Raw genomic sequence first — 19,510 nt, 5'->3', positions numbered from 1 at the left:
AGAGAGAGAGAGAGAGAGAGAGAGAGAGAGAGAGAGAGAGAGAGAGAAAATCCCAAGCCCAGCACAGAGCCCAGCACGGGGCTTGATCCCACAACCCTGGCATCATGACCCAAGCCAGAATCAAGAGACATGCTCAACCGACTGAGCCAACTTAGGAAACACACTCCTTCTACCAGTTAGCCTTTACAGTGTTACAGAATATCTCAAATTATAATGGCTTAAAACAGTGACTTATTATTTCTCATGATGCTTTGGGTCATTGAGCTCAGCTGAGTGGTTTTTCTTCTGGTTTTACGTGGGGTCACTCATGTGGTTGTAATCACCTAGCAGCTTTACTGGGCCTGAAGGGTTTAAGATGGGTCACTCCTCTGGAACCTTGATGTTGGTTGTCACCTTCACTCTCTTTCTGGATGGTTCTCACCATGCAGTAGTCTATCTTGGGCTAGTGATGGGAATTCCAAGAGGGTAAAAACAATGCGCAAGTCCTCAGAAGTCTTATCACAAATATCACACAGATCACTTCTACAGCGTTCTGTTGGTCAAAGCAGGTTGCTCGGTTGAATTCAAAGGGTAAGGAAATGACCCCATTTCTTGATGGGCACAGTGACAAACATGATGAAAGAGGCATGGACACAGGGAAACATGATTTATTGGGGGCCATTATGCAGACAATCTACACATTTTGGGGGCACCTGGGTGGCTGAATCAGTTGAGTGTCCAACTCTTGATTTTGCCTCAGGGCACGATCTCAGGGTCTTGGGATTGAGCCCTGTGTCTTGCTCCGTGCTGAGCTCTCTCCCACTCTGCCCCTCTCCCCCACTCATGCTCTATCTCTCTCTCTCTCTCTCTCTCTCTCTCTGAAATTAAAGAAACAAAAAACAAAACAACCCTCAGCAACCCCCCCACCCAATCTACACATTTCTACCCTAATGTATGTACCTAGTGGAAATTATGTACCTATTATGGCAATTCCACAGTAGAAAACATTAGCCAAATGTCCCCAGCCAAGAGACACAGCCTCAGGCGGTAACTGACCTTCAAGGTACGCTGTCTCTGTTCCTTCTGTGGAACGTGAGTGCTCTGGATTGAGTGATGGACTAGTCCTTCCTTAAAATACACAGACTTTTCAGACTTAGCCCTAGTCTGGCCGTGGTTCTCTGGAGTTGACAGTTTCATGATGATTTTTGGCATGAAAGTACATGACTCTAGAATGCAGAAAGGAGCTCTGTCTTCCTATCCTCCTGGTGACTTTTCTGTTATTGCTATATTACATATAATCTTCTGAGATGTAACTCTATTTCCCTGTCTCGTTTTCCTGGAAGATACGGTTTAGTGTAACTATGTAGTGTAACTCTAGCTCCACTGACAGGCATTCCACCTAGATGGGGCAGGCCTTACCAAGACAAAAATTGGCACACACACACAAAATCAGAGAACTCTTCCTTCCAAAAGGAACAACGGGAGGAGATAGCTAGCATGTCTAGTTTATTCTTTGCAAATTTAATAATCACATAATTTAGTTCTCCTTCACTGGGACAGAAAAATACAACTGACAGAGAGAGACCAGAAGTTTTACAAGAGTGAGGTTCTCTCCACTTGGAAGGAAACATTAAAAATCGAGAAGTGTTGGGGCGCCTGGGTGGCTCAGTCAGTTAAGCGTCTGACTTCGGCTCAGGTCACAATCTCGCGGTCTGTGAGTTCGAGCCCCGCGTGAGGCTCTGTGCTGACAGCTCAGAGCCTTGAACCTGCTTCGGATTCTGTGTCTCTCCTTCTCTCTGCCCCTCCCCTGTTCACACTCTGTCTCTCAATAATAAACAAATGTAAAAAAAAATTAAAAAAAATAGAGAAGTGTTCCTCCAAACTTGGGTGTCTTTAAGCTCTCTTGAAATATCATTGAACTAAGTCTGTATGATTGGTTTGCTGAAACAAAGACACCTGAAGAGGATGCTCTGGATCACAGTCGGATGGCAAAGACCTTTCCCATCTGGATGGGCTGGGAGCGCTCTCTGAAACACTAGTGATATGATTCTGAGACCATGGTGTCCTGGCCGAGGAGGAAGGAGGGCTATGGTAATTTAATGGTGTCTGTGCTGGGCACAGTGATGGGGACGGCATTGGGTTTGCCTGTAGTTGTCAGTCCTGGTATAGATTGTAGAACACCCTTCCCCCCCTTGGCCTGGTACACCTTACTCACTTTGCAAGGCTCAACCATTTACCTACCCTTGCAGTGTAACTTTCAGTGATCACCATTCACAGCTTTCCCCACTAGTATCCATGTGCTTTAATCTATTATACCACCCAACTCGCATTATGCCATTTTCTGGTTATGTTCTTACTCAGTTTGGTATCCCTAGGGCCCAGCACTGTGCTGGACATAGTTGAGAACGCAATACCAGTTTGTAGAATTTAATGGAGTCTTATGCCGTGAACTTTGCCTAATTCCATTTGGCCAGTGTGTTTTGGAGACAGCCGTGGGAAGGGCGGAGCACCCCAGCTCCAGTTTTTCCTGCAATCATGTATCCTCCGGGGAGAGAATCTCAAGCAAACCAGAGTTTGGGTGGGTTTTATTCATTGCCTTTGAAGAAATACACGCAATCTCATGAGCCATGCTGGCAAACCCGAATAAAGGATGACAATAGAGTAGTTAAACCAGTTTCAAAGAGGAAATTGCAGCTTAAATAGGAAGCGTGACGTTGGGTTTTCCATTTTTTGTTGGTTTGGGGAAGAGCCATCTCAAGGTTGATTACTTGTAAATTACTTCAGCATGGAAGCCACTTCTGAGTAGCAACTGGGGGGCTATGTTTACTGCAGTTCCCAAGTCTCTGTGCAATTCCGCCAGGGGGAGGGGTGGCTAGAAGCATTCGAGTGGCTCCTGTGAGCCTTCAGCGATCTCTCAAGCCGCGTGTATATCGGAAAAGACATTGTGTTGGAATCACAGAGCCTGGATCTAGTTATGTTTCTGCCACTTAACAGCTGTAACGATGGGAGGCTTGCGTTCGTTCCACGGCTCAGGGCCTCCTTCCTCATCTGTGAAATGGACAGGGTGACGATCCCCGATCCCCTCCCAGGCCTTGGGTGACGATCCCCTCCCAGGCCTTGTCTGTGTCACCGAATATTGAATAAGAAGGGAAAGGCCTGAAGGTCTACTGAGAAAAGGTTGAAATCTGTATGATGCTTTTCTTGTTAGCGAGTAATTATGGTGGCTTTTCAAACATTTCCATGTTAGGAGCGTTTGTGACTTTCAGATGTGTGCATATAAGTGCTTCGGATTCAGTTCCAAATGGGGCTTTTTGGTTTGGGGATGGCAGTATCTATGCCTTTTCTCCTTTTCAGCAGAGAAGCACTGGCCCTTTGTACATACATCTGGAAGATGTCATCCTGTTTGTGTACAAATCAATGGAGAAATAGGAAGTTGGGGCAATCCAGCGAAGCCAACAGAGCTAGGTATGTCTGAATTGGGTCTCTTTTTCCCATTTCTTTTTAAAATGTGTTAATGTTTTTTATTTATTGTTGAGGGAGACAGACAGAACACGAGCAGGAGAGGGGCAGAGAGAGAGAAGGAGACACAGAATCTGAAACAGGCTCCAGGCTCTGTCAGCATAGAGCCTGACACAGGGCTCGAACCCACGAGCCGTGAGATCGCGACTTGAGCCAAAGTCAGACGCTTAACCCACTGAGCCACCCAGGCGCCCTGGGTCTCTTTCTCCACACACTGGGTGTATGCTACAGCTGGGTGCTTTCCCCTCCAGCCAGGATTAGCCTGTCTGAAAGGTTTTGTTGGGAAGCCGCTGCTGGTAGCTCTGAGCCGCGACACTGGCCTGTCCTGGCCTCATGGTCTCGTCCGATGGCCCAGGTTCCCACCACCTTGGACGTGAGACACCAAGACGTGAGCATTTGCATCCAGTAATTGTTTTCATTCTGGAGTCTGAGTCCGGTCAGTATGACCCAAAGCGGGGAACCAGCTGATGGCCTCGCCGCCCCCCCCCCCCCCCCCCGCCCCCATGTAAAGCTTTCTCATTCATCTGGAATGGAAATGTTTTTGAGTTTGAAACGGTTTGAGTTCTACAGAACACTACTTCCCAAATGTAAATACACGTAGGAGTCACTGTGGGATCTTCCTAAAAAACCCTGATTCTGATTCTGCAGGTCTGCAGCGGCCCCAGAGAGTGCACACTATGAACATTCTAGTTCATGGGCCTCGGTTGGGAAAGCAGGGCTGCAGAGGTAACAAGAGAGAACCAACTTTTTAACTGAGGCTCTTCCAGGGGCACCTGGGAGGCTCAGTTGGTTGGGCGTCCGACTTCGGCTCGGGTCACGATCTCACGGTCCGTGGTTTCAAGCTCCGTGTCGGGCTCTGTGCTGACAGCTCGGAGCCTGGATCCTGCTTCTGATTCTGTGTCTCCCTCTCTGCCTGCCCCTCCCCTGCTCATGCTGTCTCTTTCTCTCAAAAATAAATAAACATTAAAAAAAATAAAATAAAAGAGGCTCTTCCATTCATAAAACTCTCTACATGACGTAACTCTGGACTCAGCAGGCTTCTTCTCAGCTGGTAGGTGGATAAGTAAACCAGAAACCCGTTGGAGGCGAGACTTGTTGGTGTCTGGGACACATTTTGAGCATTTGAATAGGAGGCAAATAGATACATATGGTACAAGTGTCACTCACGGCCGAAATACAGAGTTTGTAGCTAGACAGCTTGAGAGGGGGTAGGCGGATGACCCCCGTGAAGAGATAAATGCCAGAGAGCATGGAGAATGTCAGCCGAGACTTGCTACCTTTTCTTGTTTATTATTCAATCCATCACACCCAGTCACATGCTAAGAAAGGGCAGTATTTATTTGGGAAGTTTGTACACCAGTCTCTTTTCTCTACCAGTGGAACTTAAAAAAAGGTGTGTCTCATCAGTGTAACGTTTTGGCTTTGCCAGAAAGGATGATGATGATTATTATTATTATTGTTTTTATTTCTGGTGAGGGCAGGGAGGGAAGGTGCTTTAGTTGTGTGTTGATGATGAAACAGCCTATTTGTGAAAATGGTACAGCGTTTGCCACTTCTTTTCTCTCAAGGGTTATTGTAGAGTTTGGCAAAATCAGGAAAATAATTTCAAAGAAGAGATAACGGGAGCACCTGGGTGGCTCAGTTGGTTAAGCGTCAGAATTCGGCTCAGGTCATGATCTCGCGGTCCGTGAGTCCGAGCCCCGCGTCGGGCTCTGTGCTGACAGCTCAGAGCCTGGAGCCGGCTTCACATTCTGTGTCTCCCTCTCTCTCTACCCCTCCCTACTTGCACTCTCTCCCTCCCTCTCTCTGTCAGAAATAAGTAAACATTAAAAAAAATTTTCGAAGAAGAGATGACTCCAGCCATCCATGTGTTCACTTGAATTTCTTTATCTTCTTCACTATCAGCTATGTTAGAAACATTAACATCTTCATTAGCATCTTCTCATTAACACCCTTGACTTTTCCTGCGTCATCATAGCAGGAAATTCTAAGATGTATTTCCTGGAGGCTTCAGGTGAGTTCCTGAAAAGCTCTATGAATTAAATACTTTTCCATTAGTTTACAAGATCATCACGAAGATATCTGTAATATATTCTACCTTTGATGTTCCCAAAGATCCTTTGGTTCCCAATCTCGTTCTCAAGTAACTAATGATGGGTAAACCAATACTTATGTGTAGGGTGCCATTGCCAATTAACAAAGTCCTGCAGAGAATTCTTTTGTCACTTGAACGGCTACTCTTGTAGTAATTTGCTTCCCAAGCTTCCATTTTCTATCTTGGGCTATGCTAAGGAGAGGTTGGAAGTTTTAAAATATATCCACATATTCCTTGCTATTCCTCCCTTAGACAGGTGGAGCCTGATTCCTCCCCCGGCCCCCCCCCCCACCCCCTTGGACATGGCTTCAGCATTAGCAACTCATGTCTAATAAACAGACTTTTCTAGAAATGATGGTGTGTGACTTAAGAGACTAGATCATAAAAGGTATTATGGCCTCCTTTTTTCATCTCTGTTACTTGGATCACTCATGCCAGGGGAAACCAGCTACCATGTTGTGAGGAGACTCAACCAGTACTATTGAAAGGTTCATGTGGTGAGGAATTAAGACCTCCTGTCAACAGCAATTAGGAATCTAGGCCTCTTGCCAGAAGCCAGGTGACTAAGTCATTTTGTAAGCGGGTTCTGTAGTCTCAGATGAGCCTTCAGGTGACTGTACCCCGGGGCCAACATCTTGACGGCAGCCCAAATCACCCAGCTTCCAAATTCCTGATCCACAGAAACTCTGTGGGATAATATATACTTATTATTTAAACCACTCAGTTTTGGAGTGATTTGTTACACAACAGTAGCTAATACAGAATATATATTGCTATTAGCAAAGAGGCATCCCTGAGGGGTGGCAGTATCCCTGAATATTTAGGGAAATTGGGCACGTGAAGCATAAATATGGAACCAGCTGTATGTTAAGACTAAATAAAGCAAAGGGATAGAACCCGAGTGGTTAAAGATAAGGCTTCCCTAAAAACGTCCCAAACCCCTTCATGATCAAAAGCCATGAACTTCTGTGCAACTCCCTGCATTTCCCAGGACTGGATGTGCGATGAGAAGGAAAGCGAGCTGAGAAGCCACAGCTAGGGGAGTGTGAGGAGTGGCTGTGGACACTCCTGCCTCGGGAATGACAGTGCTCTTAAGATCTGTTGGCTTTGTAAAGCAGGAATGAAGCCACGCACACTACTCCCCATCTATCCTTCCTTTATACTCTCTGGTCCAGTGTGGTCTGAATGCATCGTTCTATTCAATTTATGTTAGTTCACAAAGCAACAAACAGGACAAACCTGTTATGAGGATAAAGGGTTCATAGTGAGCCATTTTTCTCTCCAGTGTCAGAATGCCCCATAGAACAAATAAGTCGATCCCACAGAGTTCAAGTGGAAGACCGTTTACGTGAGTGAGTCCTCCGTTGTAGTCCATTTCTTTTCCTAGGAAGGGGCTCAGTGTCTACATGGACAGTTCTTCAGAGGGGAGGCTGGAGCTCTGGCAAAAATCCCAAAATACTAACGACCTTCTTTCTGTTTGACGCTGAATTAGAGCAGGGCTATTTCTTCTTTCTTACTACTTTCTTTTTGTCACCTTTAGAATGACACAACATGGACTGATTTCCATAGTGCCGAACCTCATGAGCACCTTACGTAGATGGGAGACACAGGGCTCTGGTTGTTGTTGTTGTTAACGTATTCCATTTAGAACCATAGAGTGTCGGTGCTAGAGAATGTCCAAGAAATCATTTGGTCTCTTAGTTTGCAAACCGAGCCCCACAGGGCTCTTAGGGCTCCTCAGGAGTGCTGGGGGTTACCCCAATTTTATATCTTTTCATATACTTGGGGTCTGGCCGTATTTATTGAAACCAATGGTTCTGGCCCTCTGATTTGATTATTGCCCTCACAGTTCAGATGCTTAGATGAGGTTCAGAGGAGTAAGTGGATTTGTGTAAAGTCATGTAGTTTGGGGTGGCTGGTTTGACGTGAGCCTCCGGTCTGGGATTTTGGACTGCCCGGAGGGTGCTCATCAAACATCCCATGCCGTCTTCCAAAGATCAGGAAAAATGTCACACATGTGGTTCGTACGGCCTATGCTGAAATACAAGGATGTGGCACGCATCAGATGTCCTTCATCCGCCTTCTCCCCAGTCGTTAGCTTACACCATCATTGGGAAGACATTTTCTTTCTTTATCTTGGCTAGATTTTTAATTGCTAGTGCCTTCTGACATTTTGCATATCTAGTCAAATCCTCTGAGAATTTCAGGTAGAAAGAACTTCAGGTAGAAAGAACCCCTTTCTTAAAGTCACAAATACGTTTGTATTCTGAGAATGAAAAAAGCCATAAGAACGTTTGAATCATTAAAAAATGCAATTTCTCCCCCAAATAAGATCTTGTTTTTACTTAGGGTGGACTCGGACAATGTAAAAGCGACACAGTAGGTGGCTCCCTTGAGCAGAAAGATGTAAAAGGACTTTGCTCCCCTGAGTTCAGAATAACACCTGTGGTGTTAGGAACGCTGTCCCCAGGGACTGCTCAACCCCTAGGGTAAGGATATAAGCCATTCCATGCCTTCCAGTCTTGTCCAGCAGTAATTCAGAACACGGAAAGCTCATGGAAGGGAATTTTCAGTATAGGTATTTCCCACAAAGTTTCAAAGAAATCAATGCAATTATATATAAAGCAGGCAGTTATTAAAAGTACTTCTAATTTTTTTTATCTGAAGAAGCATATTCAAACTCTGTTCATATCTTAGATCAAATTGTATGGCGGGTTGGCCAGACAGAAGGAAGTAATCCTGCTCGAACTTCTTCTGAAACCCCCAGGTCTCCAGGCCTGCATTTCCTCCCTCCCAGATGACAATCCATTTTGATATTTGTAACGAACTGAAAACATTCTTTCTGTGAACTTCAGCTGACAAAAATGTCGACAGTTGAAAGCATTTTCACCTGATAAAAATGAAATAAAGTTCCGGATAATGTTTGAGTCTTCCTTAGTCTGTGAAAGACTTTATCGTGAAACTCTTAAGCTATTTATCAGTATGTAAAATTGAGTCAAAACTGAACTGTGTTCTTAACAAATACATCCAACAGTTCTCGAAACGGTTCCATGGTCTTGTTGACTTGCTCAAATTGATTTGTGGCTGGCAGTGGGCCTGGGATCATGCATTTTTGGGCGACTAAAGCTAATCAAATTGGTTTTAAAAAGTGCCATTGTATTCATTTAGAAATGTGATTACAAGGTACTTGAAACAAATTAGTACAGAAGGTTTACTTAAAAAATAAATAAAAATGGAAAATACCAGGTCTTACAAAATATTGTGCAACTCTCAAAATATTTATAGTTGCTATACTTTGTTGAATATTTGTCGTATATTAGTTTCTGCCTAATGTAGTTATGCCTAACATGCATTAATAATATGATGCATGCAACATATAATGCACTAATTTTCCCAACAGCCCTTTGAGGTGGGTATTATTAGCACCATTTTACACACGAGAGAACTGAGATTCACAGCTGTGGGTCTCCTGAGGTCACACTGTGAGGAAGTGTACGAGGCAGAAACCCAAGGACCCCCAAACCTACTCGAACCACTCTCCTGCATCGCTTCACTCTTGCAGATCAGATATAGCGTACCAACAATCGAACTTACTAACTAGGTTACCTTTTAAATCACCCTTCTTTTTGACTTAAAAAATGTTTAATGTGTATTTAGTTTTGAGAGAGAAGGGAAGACAGAACACGAGCAGGGGAGGGGAAGAAAGAAGGGGAGACACAGAATCCGAAGCAGGCTCCAGGCTCCAAGCTATCAGCACAGAGCCTGACACCGGGCTCGAACTCATGCACTGTGAGATCATGACCTGGGCCAAAGTCAGACGCTTAACCGACTGAGCCACCCAGGTGCCCCTTAAATTACTTTTAAGTGAAAGAAAAATTGTTCTGCGGTCTCTCATTTGCAGTCCATGAACCATGGGGTTTCCCGTTTTAGAAAGAGACAGAGCTTCTGGGAGGATGGCAGCAAGAAAACTGTACCTGATTCACCTTTTTCTACTTTTTCACTGAAGCAGCTATGATAATTCAGACGCCAAGTTACAACAACCAGAAAAGAAGGTTATCAGTCAGTTCTTTGCTATGATCTGGAAAGAACAACCCGTTAAGAAATACTGAGGTGGCAAAATAAATCCTCAACTTCTATTAGTCAGGGATGAACAAACAGAAAGATAACACGAAGCCAATAAAAATAGTCTGGTAGTTCCTAAAGCGATGTTGTCCAAGGACAATTCCATGTAAGAAAAAGCATATGTAGAAAAGAAGAACAATCAACTAGTCGATGTTTTCTTTGTGTTCTCGATAAATAGGAGTAAGCATGAGCTTGTGAAGCAAGAGTTGAGAAAGGAGATAAAAGTGGCCTCTGGAGTGCCAGCAGACATAAAAAAGGCTCTGACAGAGGCAGGAAGAGAATTCTGGAAAGCTAAAACTGCCGTGGAAGAATTCAAATATACCTTGAAAGTAATAAGGAGAACAGATAATGTAGACGATCAAGTCAGTGATATAGAGGACCAACTCTATCTGTTGGAAATGCTGGGGAAAAGTGATTTTAAAAACTTAGAGGAATTGGATGTAGAGAACAGAAAACCAATTTTAGACAAGCAACATTCAGAAGAAAGAGACCAAAATGAAGGAAGGAATAAGGAAAGATACATAGAAGAAAACTTCCCTGAGCGAAAATCACCAACCACCATCATCATAACCATTGCAATCACATGAGTTGTGATCCAAGGAGCTTACCATCTTCTAGAATAAATTACTGATAGGGTAGCACATTCTTGTAGCTCTTTTTTTTTCCCCTAAGAATTAAAAAATGTAGCTTAACAAAGAGAAAAATTGTGCTGCCCTTAACTATTCTTTATAACATTTTATAAAATAATTCATAAGAAAGTTTTAAAAAGGTAGAGTTTTGATGAAAATGTTAACCCAAGTGTTCTTACAGTTATACAAAAGGTGATTGTCTAACATGTTCATACTTAAAGGCAAAAGAAGGGCATTTTTAATCATGGAAGGATTCGAAAGAAAAACAGCACTTTGTGGATGCTAGGAAAATGTGCCTAAAGACATATGACAGCCGCTCAGAAGATGAGTCAAACACCATTACTCATGAATGGACAAATTCAGCCATTAAAGAACTATAGTGTAAACTGATTGGGAATTGAGCAAAAAAATGTTAATTCTAGATAATTGTTACAGTTATGATTACAAAATTAAATGCAAAAGTAACACGAGAGAAAAAATATTTAATGTAAAAATTCATAAAGTTTTGATTTCACAAATTACATTTATAAAGATTGGAAAATGAAGATAATTAAAAGTATTCTAATTTCTTTTATTACTCTGAGAATTATTGCAGGGTACTTAAATTTTAACATAATTTAAAAATTATAGCCTCAAATATGTTTTTGAAAAATTTGAAGTAGATGTAAAGACATTTAATCAGGAATATATTCAGTTGCCAACACATGATAGCCGACTAAGAGTATACTCAATCATAGGGATTTACTTTTCTCTTGTAACAATAATTCTAGATAGAGGTAGCTGGTTGTTGGTGTTGTTTCAGTAGCTAAATAATCTTGGGAGATATATCTCCGTGTCTTGGTCCTGCCCTCCTGCTCACAAGGTAACTGCTGTGGCTCCAGCCAGTTGACTGCATCCAGGAAGGGAGAAATGGAAAGTGGAGAATCAGACACTCTAGCATAACTGTGCTTTGTCTTACTGGCCAGAACTGTATCAAGTGGCTCTGTCAACTGTTACTGAATAGAGTGAGCATTAAATAAATATTTGCTAAATAACTTCATGACTAAAACAAGGCAACTAAAATAGGCCAAGCATATATTTTAATAAGCTAAAGACAGTAAAATCGAGTTGAAAAACAAAAACAAAAAATACACCTAAAATAAAAGGACACAGAAGTGAGCAGAAGTAGAATTGTTGTAGGAAAATGTACTGAAAGATTAAGGAAGGCTCCAAAAATCAAGGACAAAGATAGATAATATAGTTTAGCAGGATTAAATAATAAATATTATTTAACAAGAATGAATTAATATATACCTATTGAAAGTCGAACATACATGTAGAATGTTCACAAAACAAATACAGGACTTTTAAGGAGACAAAGAAAATCTCAAAAGATTTCAAAAGACAAATATGGCATAATTATATTTCCTGACAACGTTGACTTTTCCTCGAATTTAAATAACTAAAACAAACACATACATTGAACCACATGATAATTTCTTTAAAATTTCTTAAGTAACTCCTGAGCTAAAGAGAACATAAAATTATCACTACAGATCATGAGCAGATACTGAGAAAGTTATTTGGAAAATTATGGGGGTGCCTGGGTTAAGGCACAGTTGGTTAAGGGTCTGATTCTTGATCTCAGCTCAGGTCTTGATCTCAGGGTTGTGAGTTCAAGCCCCATGTTGGGCTCTGCACTGGGTGTGAAGCCTTACATTAAAAAAAAAAAGAAAAAAGAAAATTATGATGTGAAATGAATATTATAGTCAAAATCAGTACTTTATATACTTTCATGGTTAAGTAGGAAAGAGGGAGGGTGACAGTTTTATGTTTCAAAAGCAACCAAACAAATTTAAGTAAAATAGGGAAAATAAATAATAAGGACAAAGGTAGATATTAAAGAATTAGAGAAGGAGAAAGAGAATAATTGGTGCTGATGAATACTTATAAAATAGATCAAGGATAATCAAGGAAAAGTGGGAGAGTACTCAAAAATAAAATTGAGAAATAGGAAAGGGGCTATAAAACAGATACGGTGGAGAAGAAAATTATTAGAGATTTATTTGCAGAATTTGTGGCAATAAGTTTGAAAATCTGAATGATTTGGACTGAAAATATAGTTGACTTGATGTGATTAGAAAAATAAATAGAAGACTATATAGAAAAATTAGCTTTGGAGGAAAATAAGTAAGACATCAAAGACTTCTTTCCACAAAGACTTGTGTCTTATTGGCAATTTTTTCCTCAATTGTCAAGGCAATTGATAAATGGACAGCTATGAAAATCATGTATTTATATTTATTTTTATGAAGTTTTTAAATTCCAGTATAGTTGACATAGAGTGTTCTGTTAGTTTCATGTTACAATATAGTGATTGAATGCCTCCATACTTCAATCAGTGCTATTCAAATCATTTATTATGCTAATTTAACCTTGGTATCAATACCTGAATGAGGTAAAAACAAACAGCATCGCTACAGAACTGAGATTTTCAGTGTTTTTTTTTTTTTTTCCAGCTACCTACATTTAATTTATTGGGAATATTTGTTCAAATTTCAGATTCCTGGGCCCCGCTCCTCCCCATTGGATCAGAATCTTTCGGGATGGGGGCCCAGGAAAATGGCTTCAAATTCTCATTATCAATTTAATATAGCAAAGTATATAAAAGTTCCTGGGTGGCTCAGTCAGTTAAGTGTCCAACTCTTGATTCCAACTTAGGTCATGATCTCACGGTTGTGAGACTGAGTTCTGTGTTGGGCTCCACACTGGTGTGGAATCTGCTTAAGATCCTCTTTGTGTCTCTCTCTCCCTCTGCCCCTTCCCCACCTCTTACACCTTCTCTCTCTCTCTCTCAAAAAAAAAAAAAAAAAAGAAGGGACATGGAAAAGTCAAACAGTGTAGCGAGTACACGGTGAAAAAAATGTCCTCGTCCTTCTCCCTTCTGATCCCATCCATCTGATCCAAGTCCTGTCCCCCAAGGTAACATTTTGGTATGAACAACAAAAAAGATGCACATACTTGTATCTATCTTTATCTACCCACCTTCACTGTGTCTACAAAAGCTGCCAGTATATGCTCTTTCTTCTTCATTTTGCTTTCCTTCATTTAATAATTTGGATTGGAAATTTTCCCTATCAGGACACAGAAGTCTATTTTTTTTTTTCTAATGGCAACATACTATTCCGTCAGAAGGATATGTCTTAAAATGCTGATCGATGGTAAATATATTGGTTGTTTTGGTTTGCTTTTGCACTTTCTTTAATTTTTTTTAAATGTTTATTTATTGTTGAAGGAGAGAGGGACAGAGCGCGAGCTGGGGAGGGGCAGAGAGAGAAGGAGGCACAGAACCTGAAGCAGGCTTCAGGCTCTGAGCTGTGAGCACAGAGCCCTCTGCGGGGCTCAAACTCGCAAGTCATGAGATCATGACCTGAGCCAAAGTCAGACACCCAACCAACGGAGCTACCCAGGTGCTTCGGCTTTTGCACTTTCTCTATATATTTTGCGAATATATCCATAGGGTAAATTCTTAGCAGTGGAATTGCTGGTCTAATGTACATGGATTTTTAATTTGATAATTATTGCCAAACCCTTCTTTAGAAACAACGAGGAATATAAGTGCCTAGTTTCCCCTCTCTTTGCCAGGACTGGATGTCATCACCACATGTTTGGAATTTTGCTATAGTAATAGACTTAAAATAATATCTATTCTAGTTTTGAATTGTATTTCTTTAATTATCAAAGAGTTTGGGAACTGTTTCAAATTATATTGTCCACTTATAGTATTTTTGCCTCCTGTAAACTACCTGTTTGTAACTGTTGTTCTCTTTACTATTGGATTTCTTCTCTTTTTTGTCACTGATTGCTTGAGCACTTTGTAAAATACACAATTGATCTGCCAGTTTGATATTTTTAACAAATTTCGACTTGTCTTTTGGCTAGGGGGCATTTTTTTTTCTGTTACAGAATCAAAGTTATTCAAAAATCAAATCTATCTTTCTTTTTTAAAAATGCTTTTCGAAGTTTATTTATTTATTTTGAGAAACAGAGAGAGCAAGTGGGGGAGGGGCAGAGAGAGAGGGAGACAGAATCCCAAGCAGGCTCCCCACTGGCACTGCAGAGCCCTGACTGGGGCTGGAACTCATGAACCACGAAATCATGACCTGAGCCAAAACCGAAAATGGGACGCTTAACCGACTGAGCCACCCAGGCACCCCTCAAATCTATCTTTCTTTTCTGTCATGGCTTCTGAGTTGTGCGGTCTTCATTTTTGGATTGTTCTCCAGGTGACTCTTCTGCTGTTTCACATCTGAGAGCCTCTACCAATAGACTGACCTCAATTATAAAAATGCATGTGAAAATCCATATTTCTGTAAAGAATTGGTGAGCTCACCCACTATAATGCAATAGTCTATCTTGAAATTCAAGAATGCTTTAATATGGATTTCATAGCAATATTATATATTAATATATTAACATATTATTTTATTAAGATACTAATATTATTTTATAGCAGTATTTCCAAAGAGACAAATATAGTAATTTCAGCTTATGTGAAAATATATGATACAGTGTAACTGATTTCTTACAGAAAGAAAAGGAAACTCTTAGAAAACTAAAAACAACATTTCTGTAGGTGATTAAGAATAAATGTCATGAAATATCAGCCAGCATAATGTTTAATGGTGAAGCACTAAGGACAATTCCAATTAAAGTTGGAAAGCTGAACAGAACTCCTGCCACTGACATCATTATTTCACATTGTTATGAACATAATGTCCAGCACAACGTGCTAGAAAATGGAAAAAGGGGGCATGAATATTCGATGAGAGAACGAAATTATTATAATTTGCACAGGACATAAGTAAATATAGAGAAAATTCAAGAAAATTCAATTGAAAATTTCTTAGAATTAATGGTATTTCAGAAAGGAAATTTTTTTTTAATGTTTATTCATTTTGAGAGACAGAGAGAGTGAGCACAAGCAGGGGAGAGGCAGAGAGCGGGGGACAGGATCCAAAGCGGGCCTCACACTGACAGCAGTGAGCCCAATGTGGGGCTCAAACCCGTGACCTGAACCATGAGATCATGACCTGAGTCAAGATCAAGAGTCTGACACTCAACCGACTGAGCCACCCAGGTGCCCCAGAAAAGAAATGTTTGAGTCCCTCAGGCTGTTATAAGAAAATAGCATAAACTAAGGTTTAAACCATGCACATTTATTTCTCGAAGTTCTGGAGGCTGGGAAGTCTAAGATCAAGGTGCCTGCAGATTCAGTGTCTCGAAAGAGCCTATTTCCTGGTTCATAAACAGCTGTCTTCTCCCTATGACCTCACATGGTAAAAACGGGCAAGAGAATTCTCTCGATTTCTTTTCTAAGGGCAATAGTCCCACTAATCACGAGGGCTCTGCTTTTGAGACCTAATTACCTCCCAAAGCCCCACTTCCAAATACCATCACATTGGGGGTTAGGTTTCATTACCTTATGAATTTGGGGGGTGGGACACAAATATTCAGTCTATTCAGGGAGGCTACAGGAAGTAAAGCTAGGAAGAAACTATTTTTTTCTGTAGACAAATAATAACCAATTAGGAGAATTAATCGAGAAAAAGGTTTTAGTCTCTTTCAGAATAATAATAAGCAAATGCTAATCATTGCAATAACCTGAACAAAATATGTGTGGAGTTTATGTGAAGAAATTTCAAAGTCCAGCGAAATCCAGCTAAAGATGTAAAAGTAAACTTAAAGGGATAGATTTCTCATGCTCTTAAATGGGATGGTTAGAGACTTTATAGGTATTACTTCTCAGATTAATTTTTATGCTTAATATTATTTCGGTGAAAAATCTCAATTTTGGAGGGTAATTTGGTAAATGATTCTGATGTTCCTTTCAAAGAGTAAAGGGCGTGGGAATAACACACATTATCTTCTAAAAGAAGAGCAGTGCTGAGGGAGACTTTAATTTATTAGATTTCAAAATGCTTAATGATGATAATTGCAATTAAATGACACTTGTATCGAGGCAAGTTTCAAAGTACACTCAGTCCACGGTGCCTTATCTGAAACTCTTGGGGCCAGATGTGTTTTGGAATTTAAAATTTGTATTTTAGAAAGGTGATTTCATTGTATCCTAAATCATATTTAATACATCCACTGGAGTCTGGGCCAGTACCCCATAGCCAAATACACTGATATTTCTGCAATGAAACTGAGCAGGGTATGTCAAAACTGTAAATGGCCTCCTACTGACATGGGTCGTATTTTTTTCCCAAATGAATGTCGGCACCAAACTCGTGATAAGAAGCTTTTGTTTTTCAGAACTTTGGGCTTCGTGGGTTATAGATTGTGGGCCTGTATGTATGTATGTCACAGGCTGTGTTCCTGCGACTCTGAGATGGTAATTAGGTCGCAAGACATTGGTAGGGAGTGCTCCTAGGATCAGGATGGAGGGAGTACGGGCTGGGGGTGAAATCAGGCAAAGGGAGAAATTGAGCTATGATTCAGTCTCAACCAAACTTCAGCCACAGAGAGGGCTGTGGGGCGGTGAGTGGTCAGAATTCTCCTTAGTTGAAGGGAAGGGACCCTTGTAGTCCCCTATCAACCAAACACTGGGTGAGGGCTGCCCCTGGAAGGAGTTGGGACCCCGGGCCGGGCAGTTTTATCCTGCTGAAGCAATTTCCAGAGAGGCTTGGCAGCTAAGGGCTGTTTCCCTGCAGCTGGAGGAGGAAGGGGAGTCTGGGTGACCCCTCAAAGTGCCTACTGCATGGATGGGAAAGTAACATGTGACAAAGAAACATCACAAACAAATGCATTCGTCAATAAATAGTTTGGAGAAGGATGTCCAGTAAAATCGTCATTTCATACTATGTGTAAAATAAACACAGCATGAATTATAAAGTTAAATAAAAAAGAATAAAGCAAGGCAGCTACGAAATATGAATACATATCCTCTGTTCTTTAAAGTGGAAAAGGAATTAGAAACATAAGAGCATGGAGGAAATGACAAAGTAAAAGCAAAGATTTGAGGACCATTATACTAAAAATTTTAAATATTAAAATCATCAACAAAATTAAAAGATCAAAACAAATGGAGAAAAACATTTGCAACACAGATAGCAAAGAATTAATATACAAATGTATGTACATGTGTGTAAATCTATAGCTCACCTAAAGTTCATAAGAATAGCTCATATAAATAAGAATCTCTAGTAGAAAAATGGGCAGAATTATAAATTTAGTTCTATAAGCACATGAAAAATGTTCACAAAATAAATTCAAAGAAATCTTAATGGAAACATTGGATTATCACATTTTTACCTCTGTAAAGTTCTAATCTTTATAAAATATAATTTTTTTTAATGCTTATTTTTTTTGAGAGAGAAAGAGACACAGAGCTCAAGCAGAGGAGGGACAGAAAGAGGGAGACACAGAATCTGAAGCAAACTCCAGGCTCCGAGCTGTCAGCACAGAGTCCGGCGCAGGGCTCGAACTCCCAAGCTATGAGATCCCGACCTGAGCCAAAGTCGGATGCTCAACTGACTGAGCCACCCAGGCGCCCCTATAAAACATAACTTTTAATGTTGGCCAGTGTCTGCTACTCAAATTGCCAGTAGAGGTTTAAATCGTTGCCACTTACCTGGAAGGTTTTTCTCTCTGTTCTAATGGCTGATCTCATTTATATGTTACACCCACTCTCAGAACATCTCCTTTTGGACTGGACTCAGACTCAGGTGGAAATCTTCAGGGAGGACAGCCTCTGTCTCTCCGTCTCTTGGCAGTCTGTTCCTGGCAGGGCTTTTTTTTTTTTTTTTTTTGGCCCCTTCGTTTTCTTGGTCAAAAGTTTAACATATTCTGCAGCCTCTTCCTTATTTTTCTTCATATGCTTTTCTTCAGAGCAATACAGCCATGGTTGTGTTGCAGGACACGGGGAGTGACAAGACGCTGAATCCAGGGCACTTTGGTCGAAACTAGGTTTCTTACCGTCCTTGTTAAGGGGCTGTCTCACAACATACTGGTGGCAGCATCTTCTTTAGAGAGACTGAAAGGTTTGTGGATTCCGCCAGCTCTTTAGGGTCCCAGATGACGAGATAAATAATATCAGTGACTCCAGGAATATCCTTCCCCCACTTTTTTCACAATGACCAGGTTGAGAACCCCCAGATTGGCCTCCATGGTGCCACCCGGGACAGATGTGTGCTTCCTTTCTCCGGTCCTCCTTGCCCAGGAACAGAAAGGCCCCTTTCTCAGTAGCAGGTGGGCACGGCCATGGGTGGAGACACCCTGCTTCGTGGGGAAACCTTGCTTGTCATTCCCGCCAGTAATTCGGACCACGGAACCCTTCCATTCTTCACGCAGAGCATTAGCAGCAACTTCTGTGGCCACACGCTTCTCAGAAAAGGTAAGGAGTTTGCAAACATCATCCACATCAATGAGTTTCTGGCAGCCAGTGGCTGGGAAACAGAGGTTCAGCTTCATCCCAAAGAGCCCACTGCCTCTGAGGACCCATGAAAAAGAGCTGGAAAATTTTTGGATAATTGATTCAAGACCCTTAAAAACTTTGTACCCCTTTACCCTGAAGTTCTTTTTTTTCTCTGAAAGACATTTTTTTATTTAAATAATTTATTTATTAAATTTTTTAATGTTTATTTATTTTTGAGAGAGAGAGAGAGAGAGAGAGAGAGAGCACTAGCAGGGGAGAGCAGAGAGAGAGAAGGGGGCACAGAATCCGAAACAGGTCTAGGCTCTGAGCTGTCAGCACAGAGCCTGACATGGGACTGGAACCCACAAGCCGTGAGATCATGACCTGAGCCAAAGTTGGATGCTTAACTGACTGAGCCACCCAGGTGCCTCAGAAATTCATTTTTTAAAAATGTTTATTTATTTTGAAAGAGAGTGCACGAGCTGGGGAGGGGCAGAGAGAGAGAGGGAGAGAGAGACTCCCAAGCAGACTCTGAGCTCTTAGCTTAGAGCCTGACTCAGGACTTGATTTCATGAAACGTGAGACCATGACCTGAGTCGAAAGCAAACTGAGCCACCCAGGCGCCCCTGAAATTTATCTTTAAAGGAACCTCTCCTAAGGAAAAACTCAGCAATTCAAAGACACATTTGTGCAGGAGGATTTTCACTGCCATATTATATAAAATAAGCAAAGAATTGGAAACGATATCTCAATAATATAGAAATGCTT

The 19,510-nt window shown here is 41.2% G+C and overlaps 1 pseudogene; it reads right to left on the bottom strand.

Annotated features, from left to right (window-relative positions):
• Nucleotides 1-18,049: 18,049 nt before the first annotated feature.
• Nucleotides 18,050-18,804, bottom strand: LOC121020883 (40S ribosomal protein S6-like; annotated as a pseudogene).
• Between the last annotated feature and the right edge of the window lie 706 nt (nucleotides 18,805-19,510).

Source organism: Herpailurus yagouaroundi, unplaced genomic scaffold (assembly GCF_014898765.1).
Source record: "Herpailurus yagouaroundi ecotype Mexico unplaced genomic scaffold, PumYag 253, whole genome shotgun sequence".
NCBI lineage: Eukaryota > Metazoa > Chordata > Mammalia > Carnivora > Felidae > Herpailurus > Herpailurus yagouaroundi.
This window is presented reverse-complemented; position numbering and strand designations above follow the sequence as displayed.